The sequence below is a fragment of the Neovison vison genome, chromosome 2 (genome assembly GCF_020171115.1).
Source record: "Neovison vison isolate M4711 chromosome 2, ASM_NN_V1, whole genome shotgun sequence".
NCBI classification, from domain to species: Eukaryota; Metazoa; Chordata; class Mammalia; order Carnivora; family Mustelidae; genus Neogale; species Neogale vison.
In genome coordinates, this window is record NC_058092.1 from 65,888,923 (window position 1) to 65,894,492 (window position 5,570).

General features: G+C 40.4%; 1 non-coding gene across 1 annotated transcript; it reads right to left on the reverse strand.

The window, feature by feature from the left end:
* Positions 1 to 249: 249 nt before the first annotated feature.
* Positions 250 to 351, reverse strand: LOC122901558. The gene has a single exon (XR_006383565.1). It is a non-coding gene; the product is annotated as a U6 spliceosomal RNA (small nuclear RNA).
* Between the last annotated feature and the right edge of the window lie 5,219 nt (positions 352 to 5,570).

A 5,570-nucleotide genomic window follows, 5' to 3' on the forward strand; every position in this document is an offset into this window, starting at 1 on the left:
TGTGATTTTTAACAACTGACCAGCATGAGCTCTTTCCCTTTACCTTGAAGAGTTCCTCCTCATGTCAAAGCTATTACAAAGGAACATTACCTGGCAGGTCTCAAACCACACTGAGTTTTGAGAACAGAGCCAGCAACTTGTCTTTTCCGCAAATGGTATTTGGTTTTAGGATCAGGATTTACAAGCCCAACTGCTGTTGTTACATGGATTCTTTTTTTTTTTTTTTAAATATGGAAATCCTTAAAAAAAGGAAACATGGAACACTTTACAAATTTGTGTCATGGTTGTGCAGTGGCCCTGCTGATCTCTGTATTGTTCCAATTTTAATATATGTGCTGCTGAAGTGAGCACTGGATTCTTTTTACCAAAGTCCTAGTGTTACATTTTCTCAGCTATAAAAATTTTTTTTGTTGTTTTAGGGTCAATAAATGTGCTAGAAAGTCATTGAGTTGAAACGAAAAAGTTATTAAAATTGTTCTCTTTTTCCATTCTTTCATTCTTTCTTACCTACTCCTTCCTCATAAACCCAACAAACATACTCTCTGCAATAAACTCTGTGTTTAGAGAATAACAGAAATGACATATCATATGGTCTGATTTTGCCTGGATTGTGTCATATTGACATATGAGGAGGAATGTTGGATCAAAAATAAAAACACCTGGTTTATGTTCCTTTCAATGGCATTAACTAGATGTGTAACCTGGGGTAGTGTACTTCACTTTTCCCAGCCTTAACGCTATAATATGAGGGAGATAAATATGAGAGATAAGTTATATTATATTTCTATAATTCTTTCTTTTATTTTTAATTTTTTAAATTTTTAAAAAGATTTTATTTACTTATTTGACAGAGAGAGAGCGAGCACAAGTAAGCAGAGTGGCAGGCAGAGGAAGAGAGAGAAGCAGGCTCTCTACTGAGCAGGGAGACTGATGCAGGGCTTGATCCCAGGACCCTGGAATCGTGACCTGACCTGAAGGCAGCTGCTTAACCAACTGAGCCCCCAGGTGTCCCCTATAATTCTTTCTATTTCTAAGAATTGGGGATTCTATAAGCTACATAGGAGTGATGACATATTTTTTCTTGTGAGCAGGAACATCTTGGGTGCTGCTTTGGAAAAGTTGATTCACCTGTGGGATGCACATTTGTTGATTGCTTCTTTGGTATCTATTTTTCATTTCTATGCCTTCATATATATATATATATATATATATATATATATATATATATATATATTTTCCCCTTCAGGGATATGTTTTACTTTGCTTAGCTATGCAGCCAGCATAGAATGGACACCATTTCTGGCTCCAGAGGTGGATCTTGACAGGCTTAAGCCAACAAGTGTGTACCATTTCCTGCGTGAGGTTGTTCTAGGATGGGCAACTAGCCAAATTCAGGCCATTGAGAAGTGCAAAAATTCTTTTCAGTGGGGGATCCCAGGAAGTAGCTTCCTTTTTCTTTTTTGAGAGGTGGTGAAGAGCTTCCCCTCTGCTGGTGTTGTGGGAGAAGCGAGATATCGAACAACTGCTATCGTGAGGGAAGTTGAGCAGAGCCCAGAGAATCCCAAAGGAGCCAGAGCCCGGTTACTATATGAAGTTTTGGGTCAAACCAGGCCTGCAACAGCATCTGATCTTTTAAAAAACTTGTGAGCCAATGAAATCATGAAGTTTAAGACAATTTGGCTCAGTTTCTCTATTTCTATCAACTCAAAGATTCATAACTTTTTTCCTTAAGGTTACATGAAGTATATTTATGATTACTAATTTTTTACCCCCCAAATAAAGAAAAATATGCTTATTTCTGCATTTTTTAAATAGGCGACTCCTAAATCATCAAATGCAAAATGTTGAAAACAACAAAAATTTTAGAGTCAATGTGAGGTACACAGAAATAGCTTTATAAATGTTTACTGAATGAATGAATTTTAGAATAAATTAGAGGAAAGATAGTATTTCCTGGGTGCAAGGGAAAGAGTAGGTAGGAAAGTAGTTATATAGAATGTTTTTTGGGGAAAGTATTGGATGATCATAAAGTCTAAACTGCTGGAATTTTCCTTTTTCTTCTCTCTTGAGATATTGCTTAATGTATTTTTTTTCCCTTTCATTTAAGTATTCAGGGAGAAAGAAGGACCTAAGGTTGGACCTAGGGAGCAGCATGGGTCGCTGGGGAGACCAGGCCAAGGGCCCCCATGGCCGTGCTAGCTTGCGGGGCAGGGAAAGAGATGCCTGTGGTTTTCCCAGATGAGGCAGAGAATAGTAGTTCCAAAGAACTGCTGGTTTATATTTTAGCTCTTGCCAAGTTGTGAAAATAGTGAAGGATGCTTAGACTATTTAGCATTCAAATTGCTATCTGCTTAATCATATTTAGAAGACTGGATTCCTGGATATCTCCTTCACTCCCTATCTACTGACTTTTGAAACATGACAATTCCCGGGAGCCTCGGTGGCGCCGTGGAACAACTCCTGATTTTAGCTCAGGTCATGATCTCAGGGTCGTGAGATCCAGCCCCTCTGTGCTGGGGGAAGAGCGTGTTTAAGATTCTCTGTCTCCCTTTGCTCCTCCCCTTCTCTAAAATAAATAAATAAACCTTAAAAAAAACAAAACAAAACAACAACCCATAATGCAAACCGGTAACACTGGCAATCCCCCATGAACCTTTAAATTACACTGATTAATAACGTTGGAAGCTTCCTCAAGAAATAAACAATGGCACCAGCAAAAAAAAAAAAAAAAAAACCCAAAAATTTTTGTTTCAATTCAATCTACTGATTATTTTAACAGGTGTTTTATGAACACTTCAACAGGTGTCTAGTTACCAGGGAAGACTGATAAATAAGTACCAGTCACAAAGTTGGTGAGTATTACAGGAGAGGAAATGTGGGGATTTTAACAGAGCAAGGGATCTAACCTAGAAGAGGGTAAGGAAAGCCTCTTCAAGGAAATGATATTGAAGCAGAGGTCTGAGGAATGAGCAGGTGCCACTCAGATGAAGATGGGGAGAGGAAGGAGAAGAGTATTCCCATACAACGAGCCAGTGGCTGCAGGGATGGAGGCACCTGTGAGGACCCAGGACAAGTTCAGAATGGATGCAGGGAAGAGGCACAGTGAGATAAAACCACGAAGAAGACCAGATTTTGTGAGTCTCTATGGCCCAGGTGAAGGAGTTTGGGCTTTAATGAAAAGGGAATGGGAAGCTGCTGTACGGTTTAAGCAGGAGAGCAACAGGGTCAGATTAGCATTGAACCGGGACCACATCTGGCACAGGGGCATGAGGTCCCCTCCCTCCAGTTCTGTTCGATTTTGTGTCTACACTATTGCCTCCACGTCCCCACGAAAGTGCTGCCTCTTTCCTTTTAAAACACTGGAAACAAGGATGAAATGGGTACTGTTTGTTTCCAGAACTGGTTACATCACTGCTTTTGTAGCAATTTGTTTTTCCCAGTAAATCAGAGCTTCTCTCTCTTGATTATAGTTTGGATTTTCAGTAGCTCTGACTTCTTGTAAAGCAGCACTGATTTTCAGCTCTTAAATATCAAGATGGGAACCAGCATGCAGGCATGGGTTCTATAGTCTTGTCTGGGGCTGGCCTGTACTTGGCAAGCAGCTGCTGCTGAGGCTTACACTGTGGCTTGTTTTCGGAGTGTTCTTTTGTGCAGCCAGAACGTAGCTCTTTTCCCAGCGAAGTGAAGCTGCCGACCTGCAGGTACCGCCCTGTCCTCCCTCCTTCAGTGGCTCTCCTCCTGGGAATCAAAATTAGCCTCCGAAGTTATGAATCAGTCTTCAGTCCTTTCCTGCACCTGTTGTGTCCACCCCAGGGCAAGTGCATTACTTTGCTTGCTTGCTTTTACTTTAAAACGTTAAGCCTTCTTTCTTGGTCTGTTTGTAAATGCACATGTGGAGCCTCTTATTGCTTCTAGAGCTTTGGATACAGTGAGTGCTGAATACCACCAGTAGAATGACTGAAAAAGGAAAGACAGGACGTTCTGAGTCTGGACTGGAGCGTTATTAGAATCAGTGGTTTGCTGAGAAGAGCTGGCAGCTGAGTAGAAAGATGTGAACGTTCGTGTTTGGTAATTTGAAGAGCCCCTGAATGATAGGTAATCAGAGTCACTGCTCTGAAGTCTACTCAGGGCCCAACTTGTTGACTGATAAGGATGCACTTCTCCATAGGGAAGGGCACCACTCAACAGAGAAGGCTTTCACAGGTTCTTTATTGGACACTTCCTCCCCTGGATCTCCAATATTGTGGAAAGGTTCAAATGAGATGATCAATATAAAATGCTTAGAGGAATGCCATGTACGGTGAGCAAACGACCACATACTATTCTTTTTTTTTTCTTTCCAATTTATTTATTTTATTTAAAACAGTATTCATTATTTTTTCACCACACCCAGTGCTCCATGCAAGCCGTGCCCTCTATAATACCCACCACCTGGTACCCCAACCTCCCACCCCCCCGCCACTTCAAACCCCTCAGACTGTTTTTCAGAGTCCATAGTCTCTCATGGTTCACCTCCCCTTCCAATTTACCCAAATTCCCTACTCCTCTCTAACGCCCCTTGTCCTCCATGCTATTTGTTATGCTCTACATGCTATTCTTAATATAGATATTGCAGTTGCTGTCCAGAGCTGTCTCACTCTGTAGGTGGAGCTGTGATCACTCTTCCTGAAAGCCCGGAATCCTTTCACTTACTTGCTGGGCCACTGAGTTATGCAACAACTGTGTACTGAGTGTTTAAAAGTACCAGCTACTAATTCTACCCAGTTGAAATGGGTGCATAAAGTTTGCTTTATTTTCTGAGATTTTGGTTTTCTTTGGATGCATGTCACACATTCAAAAAAATAGTTACTGAGCATGAATGGTGTGGTCTCTTGCTTTCCCTTGTGGATTGAGAGCAAGGGGAGTTGATATTGATGGAGTAACATGGGTTTTTCTGCTTTATCTTGAGAAACCATCACTCACCATGTCTCTGTTTCTTTCCATTCCTTACTTGATTTTTCTCTATAGCACATTTCACCATCAGACATACTCTATATTTTGAATTTTATTAATTTAGTTGTTCATTTTCTGCTTCCCTACACTGTAGTATGAGCTCCACAGGGAACAGTTTTTGTCCATTTTCTTCCATTCTGTATTCCCAACTCTGAACAGCGCCTGGCACATGTGTCCTACAACTGTTTATTGAGTGAAATCTGCTCCACTTTGAAAGCTCTGTCTCATACTCTGTTTTTGTCAGCAGCTATTCAGCTTTGCAGAAATTCTTCATCTTAGTGATAACAACAGTATATTTTAAATAATAAAGAAAGGTACATAAGGTTGTATGTTAAATATAACTACATTAAATTAATAACTTCCAACAACTTAATTGATCAGATAGACACACAATACATGTGAACATGATAGGTGCCCTTGAGAATATTGCACAGAGAATCTGGAATTGTTGATTGGTCCTCAAGAAAAGGAGACTGAAATTCTCCAGCAAGGTGGAGTGTGCACATATGTATCCTTGTGTATGTGTGTTGCTGTGTATGTGTGAGGGTGCACGCATAAAGCATAATGATACTGATTTA